Source organism: Phascolarctos cinereus, unplaced genomic scaffold (assembly GCF_003287225.1).
Source record: "Phascolarctos cinereus isolate Bilbo 61053 unplaced genomic scaffold, phaCin_HiC Scaffold_4;HRSCAF=312, whole genome shotgun sequence".
Lineage (NCBI taxonomy): Eukaryota > Metazoa > Chordata > Mammalia > Diprotodontia > Phascolarctidae > Phascolarctos > Phascolarctos cinereus.
In genome coordinates, this window is record NW_027555847.1 from 320,570,612 (window position 1) to 320,591,376 (window position 20,765).

The 20,765-nt window shown below is 36.7% G+C and overlaps 1 protein-coding gene across 2 annotated transcripts in view; it reads left to right on the forward strand.

Moving 5' to 3' along the window:
- Window positions 1-20,765, forward strand: part of SCAMP1 (secretory carrier membrane protein 1) — a 118,811-nt gene that overhangs the window by 26,616 nt on the left and 71,430 nt on the right. The window lies entirely within an intron of this gene.

Here is a 20,765-nt window from a genome sequence, read left to right on the forward strand (position 1 = left end):
AACTCCTCAGCATGCCATTTTGAGTTTATATCACCTGGTTTAAAGCAGAAGGGGAAAAAAAACACCATGTAGTTTTGTTCCATAGACAATAAATATTTGCTAAAATGAGATTTTTTACTATTCTTGAATTTTACAAAGTCAATAAAAATAAACTCTTCTCTTTTATATACAATTGAAAAAAACCCATCAAGAGACAGCATCTAATAATGGATAGAAAGCTGGGCTCAGAGCCAGGAAGAGCGAAGTCCAAGTCCACAGTCTGACATAAAAGGGCAGCTAGGTGGTGCAGTGGATAGAGCACTGGCCCTGGAGTCAGGAGGACCTGATTTTCAGTGCGGCCTCAGACACTTGACACTTACTAGCTGGGCAAGTCACTTAACCCCATTGCCTAGCCAAAAACAACCCAAAGTCTGACATGAGTTGACTGTCACTTTGAGCAAGTCAGTAGTCTACACAACTATTACTATCAGTTGCAGGCAAAGTGGGCGCCTGCATTGGTGGAGGAAGTTTCCTCACCTGAGAGTTGTTTAAACCAACCAGTGAAGTCACAGGTCCAGTCTCTTCTATCTGTCCCTTTTTTTTTAAATGACAAATGTGAAAAGCTAAGTAAATAATGGTATAAGATGACATTATGAGACATCACAAGGAAATAGGTGATTTTATGCCTAATGAGGGCACATTGTAATAGGAAGAAATCACTGGAAATTTAGACAATAGTAAACATTTATTAAGCACCTGTTATGTGGCAGGCACTGTGCTAAGCACTGGGGGTACAAATACTAAAAAAAAAAAACTTCTGTCCACAAGGAGCTTACAATCTAAAGGGGACTTGGAAAAGCTGAAAAGGGTGGGGGCCAGGGAGGGCGGGGTTAGGGAGGCTGCATGGTCAAGTCCCAAAGAAGTATGGTAGTGCAAAGTAGGATTAAAATGGTCAAAGACTTTCAAAAATTCAGCTCCAGCAAAAATGAACCTGTCCTTCCCCTCAAGGAGCTTATATTTACTGAGAAGGAAAAAGGGATACAGCATGTACACTGATAGGTAAATACAAAGTATTTTCCTTTGAGGCTTACATAAACAAGGCTTTTTGCAAACTTTAAAAAGTTATGCAAATGTTATTATCTAGAAGGTAATACAAAATAATTTTGAGAGAGCACTAACAGCTGGGGAGATCAGGAAAGGCCTTCTATAGGAAGTGGTGCCCAAGATGTGCTTTGGAGGAAACTAATCCCTGTTTTCGAGACATGGAGACCTACTAGTACAAACCCCCAGAGTTGGGATGTAGAAATTCTGTACATACAGCTTCATATAGAGGTGATATTGGAGCTGGGACTTGAAAGAAAGATTTAAATAGAGAAAGAAAGAGTACAGTGGAGGGTGTGCTGAGGATCAGCAGTCACATGCCGTCTCTGATGCTTATTTACCAGAGTGACTTTGGGCAAGTAATTTCACCTCCCTGAGCCCCAGTTTTCTTATTAGTAAAATAAGAAGTTTGGATAAGATGACCTCTGAGGTTCCTTGCAGCTCCAGATCTAGGTTCCTTTATGTGAAGACCATGCAAAAAGTGGAAGACTTTGCCTGGAGGATGGCTTGTACAAAGGCACAGAGGTGGGAGAGGACAGGAGACCAGCAAGAGGTACGTGGTCTAGTTTAGGAGAAATAGGATGTGATAAGTCTGGAAAAAAAGGTTAGAACTGGATTCTGAGCACCTGTTACTGTGCTAACTCATAGGATTATAGGACATTGTTCTAGAAGGAAACTTAAGAGTTCATTTAATCCAAATTGCTTGTTTGTATAGAAGAGGAAACTGAGGTTGAGAGCTCTAACTTGTCTAAGATCACAGTGGCAGAATGGGTTTGCTGCTTTCTTTTCTAGGATTTTCTTTATTATATTGTGTTGATTTTATTGAGATTTGTCTATTTTTCTTTGTTTTAGCAGCTAACCTTCACAATAATGTTGTCTTTAGAGCCCATTCCATTCAACTATTTGAATAGATTGTTTTAATAAATAAAGTCCCTTGGATGGGATTTTTAGGGAAATGTGTTAAATCAAGGTTCCATTTTAGGGGTATCTAGGTAACACAGTGGATAGAATGTTAGACCTAGCATCAGAAAGACCTGTGTTCAAATTTGTCCTCATACACTTACTTGCTGTGTGTCCTGGGCAAATCGCTTAACCTTTGTTTATTTCCTCAGCTGTAAAATGGAGATAATAATAGTACCTATTTCATAGGGTTGTTGTGAGGATCAGTGAGATAAAAAAGGTAAAATGCACTTAGTACATAGTGCCTGGCACATAATTGGTTCCATATAAAATGTTGTTATAATTATTATTATTAATTGTGACATAAATGATAATCAGTTTATCTTATTTCAGAATCTTCTGTTTAATATGTACTTTTATACTCATTCTATTCAGCACCTTCATCTTTTTTATTTTTTATTTTTATTTCTTTTTGATTTTATTAATTTATTTTGATTTATCAACAATCACTTCCATATGCTTTTGAGTTGAAAATTTTTCTCCCCCTTCCTCCCCCCACCCTCCCCAAGACGGCACACAATCTGATATAGGCTTTGCATTTACATTCCTATTAAACATATTTTCACATTAGTGAAGTTGTAAGTAAAAATTAAAACCAATAGGAGGAACCATCAGAAACATGAAACAAAACTCAACAAAAGGTAAAAATAAGTGATAACGATTCAACTTCCATAGTTCTTTCTTTGGATGTGGACAGCATTTTCCATCCCAAGGCCTCTGGAGATGTCTTAGATCCTTGTAATGCTGAGAAGGGTTCAGTTTAACAATCTTAGTCATCAAATAACGTGGCTGTTATTGTGTACAAAGTCCTCTTGGTTCTGCTCACTTCACTCAGCATCAGACCATGTAAGTCTTTCCAGGTTTTTCTGAAGTCAGCCTGTTCATCATTTCTTATAGCGCACTAGTATTCCATTACATTCATGTACCACAACTTGCTCAGCCATTCCCCAATTGATGGGCATCCTCTCAATTTCCAATTCTTTGCTGCCACAAAAAGAGCTGCTATGGATATTTTTGTACATGTGGGTCCTTTTCCCATTTGTTTGATCTCTTTGGGATATAGCCCTAGAAGTGCTATTGCTGGATCAGAGGGTATGCACATTTTTGTAGCCCTTTGGGCATAGTTCCAAATTGTTCTCCAGAATGGTTGGATCATTTCACAACTCCACCAACAATGTATTAGTGTTCCAATTTTCCCGTATCTTCTCCAGCATTTATGATTTTCCTGTTTTGTCATGTTGGCCAATCTGATAGGTGTGATGTGGTACCTCAGAGTTGTTTTGATTTGCATTTCTCTAATCAATAATGATTTAGAGCATTTTTTCATATGACTATAGATGGCTTTAATTTCTTCATCTGAGAATTGTCTGTTCATATCCTTTGACCATTTGTCAGGTTGGGGAATGGCTTGTGTTCTCATAAATTTGTCTTAATTCTCTATACATTTCAGAAATGAGGCCTTTATCAGAGAGACTGGTTGTAAAAATTCTTTCCCGGTTTTCTACCTTCCTTCTAATCTTAGTTGCATTGGCTTTGTTTGTGCAAAAACTTTTCAATTTAATGTAATCAAAATTACCCATTTTGCTTTTCATAATATTCTCTGTCTCCTGTTTGGTCATGAATTCTTCTGTTCTCCATAGATCTGATAGGTAAACTATTCCTTGTTCTCCCAGTTTACTTATGGTATCAGCCTTTATATCTAAGTCATGAACCCATTTTGACTTTATTTTGGTATATGGTGAGCACCTTCATCTTCAAGGAAAATATTAATCTTTAATTTTATTTCTTACTATGTTATATCCCTAAAAATTAGTATAGTCTTCATAAATCATTTGGTTTTGTTCTTTTTTTTTTTGGCATTTTTATAGGAATACCCTAAGAATGACCTAGAATTTTATGACCATAAGGAACCTTAAAGATTATATGGTCCATCCCCTTAATTTTGCACATGAGAAAACCAAAGCCTTAGTGATTCTGTCCCTGTTGCACAGTTGGTGACAGAGTTGGAATTTCATTCAGTCTCCTAACTGTCTAGTCTTTGCTCTTTCCATCATGCATGTTTGCTTGTCTCAGTTGGAACTTGACCAGGTTGATATTTTGGTGTCTGGGTGAGGTCTCTGAGTCCTTTACAAGAAATTCTTCAACAAGTGGTTATTTTTTAACTTCAGTTAACCACATATTTTTTAGCTGTTTGGTCAGTGGGGCCCCTGATACTCTTATTTCGTTTTTAGTGTGGTTAGTATGCAGTTGGACTAATGTGGTAAAACCTGATTTGTTGATTCCTGCCAAATGTGCATTTTAAATGACCTGTTGGTAAAAGGACACTGCACTGCAGGTTAGAATAGAAGATTTGTTCTGTACAAGGTGGTTGGCTGAGGAAAGTTATTTATTATGATAAAAAAGCAACAAAAAAACATGTTTTTGAATATATTTGAAATATATTTGAAATGTCTCTAAAGCATTGTATGTGAAGTTAATTTCCCCCGAAGATTGTTATTTTTATTAACTTTGTAAAACACAAGAGTGAATATAGGGCAAATCCAATTGTAGCAAAAAATTTGTATAACAAAATTTGTGCTGGTATTTGCAGGAATGAGGAAAGATTTCCTTTCCTTGACTAAGAGGTAATAGGACAGATGAGCCATCTTGAATATAAGATTGTGGCTATATTTTGGCTTATCTGCTTTGTCTTTCTGTAATAAAAAACTTATGTATAGAGTGGTTAAAAAACCACATCCAGTAATTTTCTTCAGCTACTTGTCAGAAATTGCTGTTGAAAGAATTTACATTTTGAAATTATAATCTTTAAGACTTAAAGGAAATATTTCTGAGCAAACTTATTTCCAGTTCTAGTTGACATCCTAGTTGATGCTAGTTGACACCTTTTTGTATATTGTATATATATGGTCAGAGAGTGGAATATTTGATAAAGGATTTTATTTAATAAAAGGATGTGTGTTAATTTACTTCGTTAATCTATTCAGTAAAATTTGTTTCAATTGAAGTTACAATTATGTGCTTATTTTTAAACAACCTCTAGTGATATAAGTAAAATTTTAACTAAATATAATCATTAAAAATGGTCATTATATATACTATGCTGATTCATGGAAATGTTTACGTAAAACATTAAATGAAAAAAGCATAGCATAAAATATACACACACTATATCTTTGTAAAATATGTATGTATGCAGTAATAACAGTAGGAGATAATTTTAGAGGTTATTAGGTTAGAATTTAATATTTTATTAGGTGGTTGAGTAAAATTATTTTCATTCATTTTAAAAAAATTTAGTCATTAGAGAGGCAATGAGGTGTAGTAGAATGAGTGCTAAACTAGGAGTCAGGAAGATCTCAGACACTTGTTAGCATTGTGATCCTGGGCATATCTTAACTACTCTGGGCCCCAGTTTCCTCATCTGGAAAATGAAGGGCTTGGCTTGGAAATTTATGACTTTTTAGTTCTAAATCTACAATCTTTTTTTTTTTTGTAAATAAGCATTGGTGTTCTAATTAAATAATAATGGTTAAAAAGGTGTACTTCACTTTAGTTTGCCTGATCAGTGAGTTGGTACTTAAAAAGAAAAGTTGGTTTTAAAAAGTGATCCACAATTCAGATTTTCTTCTGTTTAACCTTATAATTAAATAAAATCAGAAACATAGGATTGTAGATTTAAGAAGCTGGAAGGAGCCTTGCAACTTATCTGTAAGCTAGTTGGGTTTCAGTCGGCTCTGTTTAGCTGGTACGAGACTGCCAAACCAGATCCTGCTTCACATGATTCACCTGTCCACCCCCAGCTACCTTGCCATGTATTCTGCTCCCCCCCCCCCTTTTTCTCTGGAATGAAATCAACACTACCATACTATCATCGTTCTTGGAAAGGAACTGAGTTGACTGCTCTGTGGATCAGCTCTTTGTTCCTGTGACCCTTTCCTGGCGCGTGCGCTCGCACACACACACACACACACACACACACACACACACACACACTCACCCATAGATATAGGCATATCCATAGAGACATAACTATAAATTGCTGTAGATATAGACATATCTGTAGAGATTTATAGTCTCCTCCTGTTAGCATGTAAGCTTTCTGAGGCTGAAGACTGTTTCTCTTTTGTTTTTATCTGTTTGTGTTATCAAGCATAGGGCTTGACATAGCACTTAAAAATGATTTTTCATTGGTTTATTCATCTAATCGTAGAATTATAGATAGAAAGCTGAAAAAGACAGACATTAGAGGCCTTTTAGTCCAATCCCCTCATTTTGTAGATGAAGAAACTGAGGCTCTGAGAGCTTAAGTCACTTGTCCAAAGTCACATAGGGACCAAAGAGCACAGCTGGAATTTGAACCCAGGTGCTCTGACTCTTTTGCACCATTACCTCCCACCTTTCAAAGCACAAAGATAAATATGAGTGTCACTCTTCTAGTAATTTGAGATTTGAATCTAGGATTAATAAGGATACTGAATGTTTTTATTATTGCATTATCTATGCAACTTCTGTTCTGAATTTGGCTCAGGCAAATTACAGTTCTCAGTATTTAATGGTCAATTCTTCTCAAGTTTCTCATCTGCTTATTAGATTACTAGCCTTAAAAAAGCATGTGCTGAGTTTATAATTTTATGTGAAAGTATATTAAAGAAAATATACACATTATCTTTGTTCTCAGTAGATTATAGAACAATGCGAATTATGTTTTATACCCACAAGGTGGAAAGGCTGTAGTAAATAAAAATAAAAGCAGTGAACAGATATAGGACTATTGGTATGCTATGCATACAATTAATTGCATTTTAGAATAGAAGGCAAGGATAAGTGTATAGGAAGACGAGGGAATTAATTGTGGAAGATTTGATTGATCAGTTAAATATATATCGAATACCTGCTATGTGCAAGGCACTTTATGTGTTACAAAGAAGGGTAAGCTCTTTAAGGACGAGGGTGATATGTTAAAATGTAACTGGAAAGCTAAAACATAAGTATGTGAGAAGTTAAATGAAAAAAGAGATAGAAATATTACAAGGTTGTGCATTATTTATTGCCCTTGCAATAGTGCATGCAGTAGGTTCAGAGAAGGGAGAGGGAGGTGGTAATGAAATTGTCTAAGTTGATTGTACTGAAGAGAAGGAATTTTAGCTGAGTCCTAGATCAGTATCATTTGAATGCATAAGGAAGAAAGGATTAAAGAACTCCATGAGAGTTGCAGAGGTAAGACCCTACAAAAATTATTCCAGACCTGGAGAGCAGACAAGTTTGAATGGAGTCATGGATTAGGGAACTACATGATCTGACCAGACAACAATCAGTGACCGTGAGCATGAAACAGAACAGATTTTAGGAACTTGATAGAAGTCCCATTGAACTCCTGCTTTGTTTCATCTGCTGGTATAGCCTTGAATCTAAGCCACCTCCTGCCAAATTAGAAGAGCTTTCAGTATATGATTGACAATGAATTGCATCCCCAAGAATCAATCTATATCGAATCTCAGTTTGGAGAGACTTATCACCAGAAAGTTGGTCACATGATGATGGATTTTTTTTTTTAAGCTACAGCTACTCAAAAAGACAGTTCAGTTAAGATTTAGAGGGTATGATCTGTGTCAGTAGGGAAAGTACTCACATAAGTGAAATCACAAATCCTTGAATTATTGAGGCAGAGGAAGGGAAGTTTTCTAGCATTTGACATTGCTTGAGAAAAAATTTGGAGTAAGGGAATGAGAAAATCACAGATGCTGAGTTGGAATTCATTTCAGAAAGCATTTAAGTGTCTTCTGCATGCCAGGTACTAGGGATACGGAGACAGAAATGAAATAGTCTCTGTGGGTTGAGGATCTTACAGCTTACTAGGGGAGGGAGGAAACCTGTACAGGACAGATAAATGCAAAATACATACAAAATAAATTTAAAGCAGTGTCAGAGACGTAGCAGAGCACTGAGCAGTTAGGTGGTGCAGTGTATAGAGCCCAGGGTCTGGAGTCACTAAGACCAGAGTTTAAATCTGATCTCAGACTCTTATTAGCTGTGTGACCCTGGGCAAGTCACTTAACCTCTGTCTGTCTCAGTTTCCTTAACTGTAAAATGGGGATAATAATAGCATCTACTTCCCAGGGTTGTCATGAGGATCAAATGAAATATTTATAAAGCTCTTGGTGCCCAGCACATAACAGATACTTAACCAAAGCTTCTTCCCTTCCTTTCCATTTCCATAACAACTGAGGGGATCAGAAGGACCACATGTGTAGGAAACTGCACTTGAGCTGATCCTTGAAAGGAGCTAAGGATTCCGAGTCAGAGATGAGGAGGGTGAGCAATCCAGAAGGGACCTTTGAGGCCTTCTGCTTTAACCCATACTGGAACAAGAATCCTTTCAAGTAATCACATAGCCTTTACTTGGAGATAACTTGTGAAGAAGACTCATTACCAGATATCTCTAACTATTTAACCTAAAAGGAAGTTTTTATTTATAGTAAATCTAAAATTTCCTTTTTATAACTTCTACCCATAATTACTAGTTATGCCCTTTGGAGTCAAGTAGCACAAATTCGTCCCTCTTTCACATAGTAGGATATAATGTAGACCACTATCATGTCTCCCCGTAGGAAAGAAACTAGGAATTTTAGGAAGTAAGAGAGTGTATTAAAGCATGCAGAATGGCCCATGTGAAGACATTAAGAAGGGAGATGGAGTGCTGTACATGAGGAACAGAAAGTAGGCCAGTGTAGCCTAAAGTAGTGAATGAGGCTGGAAGGTAGTTTGGGGCCAGGTTGTGAAGGTCTTACAAACAGAAGGTTGTATTTGATCTGAGAGGTGATAGGACCTCTATCATTTGGACTTTATTGAACCATTAGACTTTTTTGGGGGGGCTAAGTGACTTGCCCAGGGTCACACAGCTAGCAAGTGTCAAGTGTCTGAGGCTGAATTTGAACTCAGGTCCTCCTGACTCCAAGGCCAGAGCTCTATCCACTGCGCGACTTAGCTGCTCCATCATTGGACTTTATCGAACAGGGAAGTGACATTGTCAAATCCATGCTCCAAGAATATCACTTTGGCTGCTGTGTGGGTGATAGGTTGAAGAGGGGAGACACTTGAGGCAAGGAAGACCTTTGGGGGCTATTGTAAGTAGTCCAGGTGAAAGATGGTGAGAGCCTGAACTGAGGTGATGGCTATTAAGTGTCAGGAAGTGGAGGATTTAAGGGAAATACTGTGGAGGTAGAATTATCAAGATTAGGCAAATGATTGGACATGTGTGGTGAAAGAGTGAATAGTAGAGGGTCACTCTAAAGATATGAACCTGGATGACCTGAAGGATGTTAGTGCTGTAGATAGAAATGGGGAAGTTAAAAAGAAAAGTGAACTTTCGAGGAAAGATTATACGTTCTGTTTCAGACATGTTTACTTTGAAGTGCCTACAGGAGGACATTCTTTTGGACATTTCCAGCAGGAAGTTGGTGATGCAAGACTCAATCTTAGGAGAGATATCAATGCTGAATAACCTAGCTTCAGATCTGAGAATCAGATGACCAAAAAAATCTAGAGAGGATGTAGAGAGAAGACAAGGATCCAGGATAGCCTTGGGGTTATGAACAGTGGTAGGGGACATATCTAGCAGCGGAGTTTGAGAAGAGGTCAAACACATAAGGATATGGAACTAAGAGAACAATGTCAGGAAAATCCAGAGAATCAGATGCGGAAGTCAAGAAGCATGAGGATTAAAGAAAAGGCCATTGGATCTGTCAGTTAAAAAATTATTGATAACTGACTTTGTTGACTGATTTTCTGCTTGTAATCTATTAAATCCACCAGGACCTTTTCAGATGAATTGTGTTCTAGCCACCCCTCCTGCATCTTTTGCTTATGAGGTTGATTTCTTGATCCCAGCTATAAAGTTTTACATTATTGTTTATTAAGTTTCACATTATTAAATTCAACCAAATAGCCTGTCAAGATATTTTTTGATCCTGACTCTGCCATCTACTGGGTCAGCTATCCCTCCTAGATCTGTACCATCTGCAGATTTGATAAGCATGTCATTTATGCTTTTAACAGAGTCCTTAATAAGTACCTTAGGCAGCCCAGGGTCAAGCATAGTTTCCTAGGAGCCTTCCATTATAAGACCTCTTAATTGCTATCAACTATTCTTTCATTCTAGCCATTTTACCAGTTCTAGTTCTACCTATCTTTACTATTATTTATCCCATATTTCTCCATCTTGTCCACAAGAATAACACAGAAACCTTTAACAATGCTTTTCTAAAATTGTGGTTATATAGTGTCCATTCTCCTGATCAGCAAGCCCAGGGTACTCAGTCAGAAAGGCATATGTGTGTTTGTCTTGATGTCTATTATATAAATGCAAAAATGTGCCCTATTACTAAAGTCTGTAAAAGCCCATCTATTCCTTTCTTATGTTATCAGATACCTACTGTACATGTATATACCATTTTAATAAGGGTTTTTTAGTGGATGAGAAAGTAGATAATATAGATTAATATTTCCTGATGTCTTAAAGTTGTCCTTTATTTTAAAAAAGTACCATTTATGATCATTGCTATTTTTGTAGATTCTTCCCCTCTTTGAGATACCAAGAATTGGTCCCTGAGACCTTGCAAATTGTCTTCTTTCAGCATAGATTTTCCCTGTTTGTACCTGGTCATCTCTCACGTTATTTATTTTTCATTTATTTATTTAATTGTTTCTTTCTTTCTTTCTTTCTTTCTTTCTCTCTCTCTTTCTTTCTTTCTTTCTTTCTTTCTTTCTTTCTTTCTTTCTTTCTTTCTTTCTTTCTTTCTTTCTTTCTTTCTTTCTTTCTTTCTTTCTTTCTTTCTTTCTTTCTTTCTTTCTTTCGCCATTTCTATTTCCACACACAGCACTTGAAGGTTCTAAAATGTCACACCTCCCATCAAAAAGATGTTAGATGTTCCTAGTGTGGGACTTCGAGAGAAGATAGTTGAGAAGTTACTGACTTACCTGTTCAAACATCTGTTTGTTGTATTATTTTCTATAAATGCTTTTGGCATAATCTGGGTTGATTGTTTATCAGTTTAACTTTCTGTAGGATTATTTTCTGTTCTGGATTTTTCTTTGTGTGTTTTTTTTTAAAGATGCTACTGCTATAATCTGTTTTCCTCAACGTTTTACAGATGAGTTTGTATTCTAAACTAATATATTCTAAAATAATATTTTTCTTATGCTTCCATGTCTTTCTGCTTTGCAAGTTCAAGTGTCAGCTGGCTGAGTCAGTTTCTGGATTCCTGTTAGCATTACAGTAGTGTTTTTAACATTATTATAATTTTTAGAGAAATTTAACCAACCAAAGTCTTGGCTTTTATCTCTTCCCAATTTCTCTTAATAGATTGTTGAAAGTAGGATAGATTGAATTGTGGCAGTCAAGTCTGATTGGTTCTTCTAATGTTCATCCTCTTCTAGTTGGGTTTGATTTTTTTTTTTTACCTTTGCTCTAATAAGTAGATTATAAGACTGTAAGTGGGCAGTTAATTCTGAAATGTTTTGCATGCCTATAATGAATTTATCCCACCCAAACCCCAGTAGAGCACAATGGGATTAATTATTCATTGTAAATTTGGGTAGAGTCTGACTAAGATTGAGGAAAATTAATTCAATCTCATTATCAGAAATGGCCTTCTAGAGACTGAATTTTGAAATGAGACCTATAGAAAAAGAGGAAACTCTAGATCTCCCCAAATCATTGGTTATTAATAATCATTTCTCTCAAGAGATAGAAGACAGAAACTAGCAGGGATAGTAGGATCTAGTGAAGAATTTTAGGGATGGGGGAAGATTTGGAAATGGCTCATTGTTGATTTATTGTTTTCCTGCTTTTGAAGATAGTTACTTTCATTTTTTGGTGCCTTTTTTGGGTTGTTCTTGCCTAGTACTTGGACACAAATAAAACATCTTTATTTAAACTTAAGAAAAATAGTTTTAATATTAAAATACTATGTTTAGTATTGATTATAATTTTTGTAATCATTTTTCATGGTATATATAAATATAAATTTTTTTTCTCAAAAGATATTACCTCTTATGGATATGCCGTGTATTTAAAATAATCCATTATGTTCAAAGAATCCACCTTTGTTTCTGTGGACATAAACCATTATATGTTTTGGTTAATAAAGAATTTGGATCTTTTGTTGGCTCTCATGTTGGAATAAGACTAATACATTTATGAACTAGGAATTTTTCATTCTCCTAAGTGTTAGTATTTAAAGTGTTAGCTAATAATTCCAATAATTTGACCCATTAATTCCACTGTTAGTGTGTACTCTAAGGAAATCAACACAGAAAAGTCCCATGTATACCAGACTATTCAGAGAAACACTTTTGTGGTTGAAAAAACTCTAGAAACAAAGTTGGATGTCCAATAATTGGGGAATGGCTGAACAAATTATGTCATGTAAATATAGTGGAATATTGTGCTATTAGAAACTATAAGGAATGCTGAGAAACCAGGCAAGTTGAATGAACTGATGCAGAGCAAAGAAAGCAGAACCAAGAAAGAAGTAGATAGAGTGACTACAGAAATGTAAATGGAAACAGTTATTGACAATTGAGCTTGGATTATAACCTGTTGGCCCTTGTATTTAGAGTCTGTGATGAGAATGGGATCTGAACCCCTGAAGAGAAAAGCCCTGGATTTAACCAAATCTTTGGCATTTGCCTGAGGCTATAATCCTATCAGTTGGCCTTTCCTTGTGGCTATTCCCAGTCTCCCAATTCTGTCGATACCTCCCCTGTTCTGTTACCTCTTCATTGCCTCACCCTTAATCCTATCTAGACTCCATTCTCCCTTGGCCATATGGTCCAGGACCCTGGCATTCTGTTCACTCCAGTTTACTGGCCACTCCCATCCAGATCCTCCTTAGATCCCTCCACCGGTCACCCCAAACTACTTGGCTACTCCTAGGTCCCTCCCACAGTCTTTCTCTATATAAGGTCCATCTGGCCTCCATTAAGGTGCTCAGATTCTTTAAGAATTTAGCCAAGGGCTCAGATTTTTATAATCTAGCCAATAGCTCACAAATATTTAGATTCCATAAGAGTCTGGCCAATATGGTGGGTCTTTAATAAACCTTGTCTTTGGCTGAAAGAAGGCTTGGGACAAATTCATTTGGGTAGGACCTATGTGTCATGACTTTGGGGTCCCAGCACCCCTAAACTTCTAACCCACAACAGCTAGATGATGAAACATTTCTTTTCCCTCTGTAGAGAGGTTAGGAGATACAGATGCTGAAAATTGTACTCCCTGACAGAATGCAGTTTTTGTATCTTGTTGATTTTGCTTATGCTTTTCTTAATTTCTAGGAAGAGTGAGAGGATGGTATAATCAGTAACAAAGTGATTATGATGCAGAAAATGAAAGGCATCAGTAAAGCTTAATATAGTTATATGGTGAATGGTTTTCCAATATGTTTCTTCCCTCTGTTTCTCAAGGCCTTATTCATAAAAAGAAGACATTTTTGTGAGGGCTCTATAGGGTTTTTCAGTTTTTTAATTTTTATTTTTGATTCCAAATTCTCTCCCTCCCTCCATCCCTTCCCCACCCACCTATTGAGAAAGCAAGAAATAGGACACTCATTATATAGGTATATACATATGTGTATATGTAGAAAATGATGGGGATGGGATCTGAACCCCTAAAAGGAAAAGACCATGTCTTTGGGATCTGGACCCCAAAAAAGAAAATCCTTGGACTTTTCCCAAATACTCCTTAGACCTCTCTTCCAGTCACCCCAAACTTCTTGGCCCATTCCTAGATTCCTCCCACATTCTTTCAGTATATAAGGTCCATCTTGTCTCTTTTAAGGTGCTCAAATTCTTAAGATCTGGCCCGTTTGCATTAGCAGTACAAATGCTCAGAGTCCTTGAGAGTCTCGCCAATATGATGGATGTTCTAATAAACCTTGTCTTTGGCTAAAAGAAGGCTTGGGTTGAATTCTTTGAGACAGGACCTGCGTGTCATGATTTTGGGGTCCCAGCACCCCTGGCCTCTAAACTTCAACGTGTAACCCAACTGTATGTATGTGTGTAGATATATGTAGATATATACACATATACACTGAAGTCATGCTGAACATTTCCATGTTAGCTATGTTGAAGAAAAATATACTTCAGTTTTCACTTAGATTTCATCAGTTCTCTCTCAGAGGTGGATATCATTTTCTGTCACATCCTTTGGAATTGTCATGGATTATTTTATTGGTCAGAGTAACTAAGTCTGAGGGGCAGCTAGGTGGCTCAGTGGATAGAGCACCAGCCATGAAGTCAGGAGGACCTGAGTTCAAATTCTGGCCTCAGACTAAACACTTGACACTTACTAGCTATGTGACCCTGGCCAAGTCAATTAACCCCAGTTGTCTTTAAAAAAAAAGAGTAAGTCTTTCACAGTTGATTATTGTTACAGTATTAGTGTTACTGTGTACAGTCTTCTCCTAGTTCTGTTCACTTCACTTTGCATCAGTTCATATAAGTCTTCCCAGGTTTTTCTGAAAGCATACCTTTGATCATTTTTTTTATAGCACAGTAGTATTCCATCACAATCATATACCACAGCTTGTTCATTCCTTAGTTGATGGGCATCCCCTCAATTTCCATCTCCTTGCCACCACAAAAAGAGCTGCTATAAATATTTTGGTACATATAGGACCTTTTCCTTTTCCCTTGATCTTTTTTGGATATAGACCTAGTAGTAGTATTACTGGGTCAAAGGGTATGCACAGTTTTATAACCCTTTGGGTATAGTTTTGCATTGTTCTTCAGAATGGTTGGACTAGTTCACAGCTTCACCAATAGTGCATTAATATGCCTACTTTTCCACATCCCCTCCAGCATTTGTTGTTTTCCATTTCTGCCATTCCCAATTTGATGGGTTTGAGGTGGTACGTCATGGTTTTTTAAATTTGTAGTTACATAATTATTAGTGATTTAGAGCTTTTTTTTTCATATGGATATTAATAGCTTTGATTCTTCTGAAAATTGCTTGTTCATATCTTTTGACCATTTGTTAATTGGGGAATGGCTTTTTTTGAAAAAAAAAATTTGGTTCGGTATCCCATGTATTTAAGAAATGAGACCTTTGTCAGAGAAACTTATTAAGAAAATTCTCCCATTTGCTGCTTTCTTTCTAATTTTTTTTTTTTGTCTAGGCAGTGGGGTTAAGTGACTTGCCCCAGGGTCACACACCTAGTAAGTGTTATGTGTCTGAGGCTGGATTTGAACTCAGGTCCTCCTGAATCCAGGGCCAGTGCTCTATCCACTACACCACCTAGCTGCCCCTTTTCTTTCTAATTTTGACTGCATTGATTTTGTTTGTGCAAAACACTTTTTTATTTCACGTAGTCAGAATTGTCCATTTTACCTCCTGTGTTGATCCTCTCTATCTCTTGTTACAAACACTTCCCTCATCCATAGGTGATAGATATTTTTTTCCCATGTTCCCATGATAACATTCTTTATGTCTAAATCATGTGCTCATTTTGACCTTATGTTGGTATATGCAGTGTGAGATATTGGTACGTGACTTGTTTCTGCCACACTGCTTTACAGTGTTCCCCGGGTTATTGTGAAATAGTGAATTCTTGCCACAATGATTGGGATTTTTGTGTTTATCAAACACCAGTTTACTGTGGTCATTTACTCTTCTGTGTGTTGTATACATAATCTGTTCCTTTGATCAACCAGTCTATTTCTTATCCAGTACCAGATTGTTTTGATGAATACTGCTTTGTAATAAAGTTTGAGTTCTGGCACTGCTTGACTGCTTTCCTTCACTTCTTCTCCCCACCCCCCCAATATTCTTGATTATTATATGTTTCTCCAGATGAATTGTTATTTTTTCCCCCTAGTTATTAAAATAGTTTTTTTGGGTACTTTGGGTATAGGAACTAAATAAGTAAATTAATTTAGGTAGCATTGTCATTTTTACTACATTGTCTTGGCTTACCCATAAGCAGTTTATGTTCTCCAATTGTGTCTTTATTTGTTTTATAAGTGTGTTCGTATGGTTCCTATATATGTCTTGGCAGGTAGACTCCTAAGAATTTTATATTGTCTGCAGTTTTTCTCTTTCTATCTTAATGTATGGAAATGCTGATGATTTATGTGAGTGTTTATTCTGTATCCTGCAGATTTGCTAAAGTTGTTAATTGTTTCATCTAGTTTTTTAGGATTCTCTTGGGTTCTCCAAGTATACTATCATCTCATTTACACAGAGTGATAGTTTTGTTTCCTTGTTGCTTATTTTTCTTCAGTCTCTTTTTCTTGTATTGTTGCTATAGTCAGTAACCATGACATCAGGGAGCTGATGACCGTTACTTGCAATTGACTTTGTTTTGAGTGAAGGAGGGCTGTGCAAGGTCATCAGCCTTACTTTCTCCTCCAGATCCACCTGGGTCCAGATATAGATCAGGACAACTGCAGATGGCTCCCAATGCAGTGAGAGACCTTGGCCTTTTTAAACTAAAGTCTTCTCAAGTTCTCACTTTGAGTGAGGCAAAGCCTAATTCACTGAATATTGTTTTTTCATGAAACTAGCTCCTAGTTTTGTTCAGTTTTTTTTAACTTTCAGTTTTATTGATCTCCCCTTTGATTTTCTGGATTTTTATTTTAGTATTTAATTGGGGATTTTTAATTGTTCTTGTAATAGTTTTTGAAATTACGTACCCTGTTCATTGTTCTCTTTTTTATTGATGTCAGAGATACATGCTTTCCTATAAGTACTGCTTTGGCTTCATCCTAGAAATTTTGGAATGTTGTCTCATTGTTGACATCTTTAATGAAATTATTGATTTTTTTTCTCTCATTTGTTCTTTGGCATGCTGATTCTTTTTGATTAGATTATTTAGTTTCCAATTAGTTTTTCCTAGGCCCTTTATAGAATATAATGCTTATTTTTAAGTCTATGTGGGTCTTTCTGTTTCAGGTGTGTTTCTTGTAAAGAACATATTGTTGGATTCTGGTTTGTAATCCATTCTGCTCTGTTTTGTTTTATGGATGAGTTCATCGCATTCATATTCAGTTATGATTGCTAACTGTGTTTCCCTCCATCCAGTTTTCTTCTATTTATCTCTCTCTTTTTGTACCTTCAAATCTGTTTAACTTTTGATCGCTACCTCCTTTAATCTGCTCTTTGTTTTACTCCCCCCTCCCCCCTTTCTCTTAAACCCTTTCTTCCATATTTCCCTTTTGGATAAGATGAAATTCTATACCCAACTCTGTGTGTGTGTGTGTGTGTGTGTGTGTGTGTGTGTGTGTGTGTGTCCGTCTTTGAACTAGTGCAGGTGAGGTTGAGGTTCATGTGTTACCTGCTTTTGCCCTCTTCCCTTTTCCCTTTTTGCTTGTATGCCTTTATGTGAGATAATTTTCTCCATTCTTCCTTTCCCTTCCCCTTCTCCCATTGCAGCCCTCTTTCTCACCCTTCCATTCTTTTTTTTTTTAGGTCATCCCAACATAATAGAATCATACTCAATGCCTTCTGATTAAGTAGACTCTTAACTGCCCTAATAATGATAAAGTTCTTAGATGTTACTAGTATCATTTTCCCATATAGGAATGTAAATGTCAAATTTTATATTTAGGTCTGGTCTTTTCATTAGGAATGCTTGAAAGTCCTCTATTTTGTTAAATAGTACTTTTTTCCCCTTTAGAATTATACTCATTTATTCTTAGGTGTAATTCTAGCTCTTTTGCCTTCTGGAACATTATATGCTAAGCTCTTTTCTCCTTTATATTGGAAGTTGCTAAATCTTGTGTAATCCTGATTCCATGTGGCTCCATGACAGTTGAGTGATTTGTTTTTGGCTCCTTGACCTCAGAGCTCTGGAATTTTGTTATTCCTGGGATTTTCATTTTTGGATCTTTTTTGGGAGATATTTGGTGGAGTCTGCTCTTTTTTTGTTTTTAGTTCTTTAACTCTTTTAAGAATTCTTGTTGGGCTCATCTCCAATCTGCATTTTACTTTGAAGCCTTGCATGTAAACTATTTTTTTCCTGAGTTTGTGTCTTGAGTTTCCTTGTCACCATAATAGCTTTTTATGGCCAAGTTCTTGTTTACTTATTTTTCCATCCTTTTTTTTTTTTGTCTTTGGACTTTAATTTAAAATTGGGCTCTGCTTACTTCTGAGGGCATTGGCCAGTTTCAGTTTCTTAAACTCAGTTTGGGGGCATATAGGTTTTTGGTGTTTCCAAAGTGGAGTTTTTGAGGAGAGGTCTAGTTAGTCATTGCCTTCCTGCTTTGCCTCTCTGGTGCTTATCCAGGTAGGGCCCCTGTTCTCTTGTTGTCTATGACTGCTCCTCTCCACCCTGGAATTGCAACCTGGAACTGAGTAGTAGGTTAAGGAGCTACCATATGATGTCATATCCTGCACCCAGGGCTAGTACAGGAGTTTCCTGGTATCTCTCTCTGACCAGTGTTCAGTTGCTTTACTGTTGCTGGGGGTTCCCAGTGCCCCTGGTGCTGCTGTAGCTGCTGCCTCCAAGGCTCACAGCCCGAGTGGCTTCCTTCATAATCTACCATCATTCTTCACAAGCCTTCAACCCACTTTCCACAGACTTTTCTAAGTGGCCCGAGATAGAACAACCACTCACTGATTTTTTTTGTTGCTTTTTCAGTTCAGAGTTTGAATTACCGTTTTCTGTGGTTGTTTTTTTGGAGAAGCTTTGGGGGCAGTTTGGCAGTTGTCACCCTTACTCCAGTTGTTACCCTTACTCTGTCCCCACCTAGTAAGTTTGGAATTCTGTAGTTTTATTTTTTTTATTTTTAGGCAGTTGGGGTTAAGTGACTTGCCCAGGGTCACACAGCTAGTAAGTGTCAAGTGTTTGGTCTGAGTCTGGATTTGAACTCAGGTCCTCCTGACTTCAGGGACGGTGCTCTAGTCACTACGCCACCTAGCTGCCCCCTGGAATTCTGTAGTTTTAAGTGAAAGTCTAGGAATTTGCAAATTTTAAATAACAGTAGTTGTGAAGAGTATAAAGTAGTATGATATTTTTCAAATTCTTTTGATAAACCTTTGACCTTATCAGCAGTATGTTGGATTTGCTGTTAGTGCAGGCTCTTTTTGAGTTCACTTTTGTAGATCCATCTGACTGTTTATTTGATAGTAATGCTTTTTAAAAAATAATAAAAAGTCTATTGTAAATATAGTTTAAGGTTTTTTTTCCCTACCAGGAATTACTACCAGGAATTCAAGCATCATCCTTTCTTCTTCCTCAGTTTCCTGAAGACCTTTTCACTTGTGTGTGTTGGCTCTCTAGTACCTATAGCTTTGCCCCAATTGTATGTATTTTCTTAGAGGTAGCTAGGTGGAGCAGTGGATAGAGTACTAGACCTGAAGCTGAAGTAAGGAAGACCTGATTTCAAATATGGCTTCTGACACTTAAATAGCTGTGTGACACTGAGCATGTCACTTAACCTCTGTCTCAGTTTTCTCAATTGCAAAATGGAAATAATAATAGCACCTGCCTTCTAGGGTTGTTGTGAGGATCAAATGGGATAATATTTGGAAAGTGGTAAGCATAGGCTTAGCACATAGTAGAAACTTAATAAATGCACGTTTCCTTCTTTCCTTTTGGTTAGATTAGAGGCAGCAGTAGGCATTTAAACATTCTTTGCATTTAAAGCTATAGTTGTGATAAAAGTAGCTGAAAGTTCTCTTTAACTAATATGTTATACACTAATACATAAGCCTTCCATTTTGTAGTGTTGTCATCCTTTTTAGTGTGGAAAAAGATTGGGGGAATTCAGACATGGTCTGTAATTTTTTTTTCAGAGCCAACATAATCAAGCATTCTCAAACTGATGAAATTTAAATATAATGTAGTCTTGACTGTGTTTAGATAGATAAAGCATTTAAAATTATTTTTTTGTTCCATTTTTCGGTTCCTTTCCCAGCCTCCCTCCCCACCCTGCACTAGAGAAGGCCACCATTTGGCACAGATTTATAACTATATCTGTCTTATATATAGATAGATATAGATGTGTGTGGGTGTGTATGTATGTATGTAAAATACGTTAAACCATACTATGTATGCTTCTATTTATTGGTTCTTTCTCCTGAGAGGGAAAGCACATTCCTTCATAAGTCCTTTGTAGTTGATTTGAGTATTTATAATGCTCAGAATAACTTAGTCATTCACAGTTATTCTTCAAATGATATTGATGTTACTATATACAACATTCTCTTGGTTCTGCTCATTTCACTCTTCATTATTTCATGCAAGTCTTTCCATGTTTTTCTGAAATCAACCTGCTCACCATTTCTTACAGCATAGTAATATTCCATCAAATTTATATACAAAAACTTATTTAGCATTTTTTAATTGAAGGGGAATCACTTCTGTTTCCAGTTCTTTGCCACTACAAAGAAAGCAGCTTGCTATAAATATTTTAGAACATATAGGTTCTTTTCCTTTTTCCCTGATCACCTTGGGAAACAGGCCTAATAGTGGTATTGCTGGGTCAGAAGGTACATACAGTTCTATAGGTCTGGGCATCATTCAGGTTGCTCTCAAATGGTTGGATCAGTTCTCACTTCCACCAACAGTATGTTAGTGTCTGAATTTTTTCATGTCCCCTCCAACATTTGTCATTTTCTCCTTCTATCATTTTAGCCAGTGTGATAGGTATGAGATGATATCTCAAAAGTTTTATTTTGCATTTCTCTAATTAGTGGTTTAGAGCATTTTTTTCATATGTAGCTT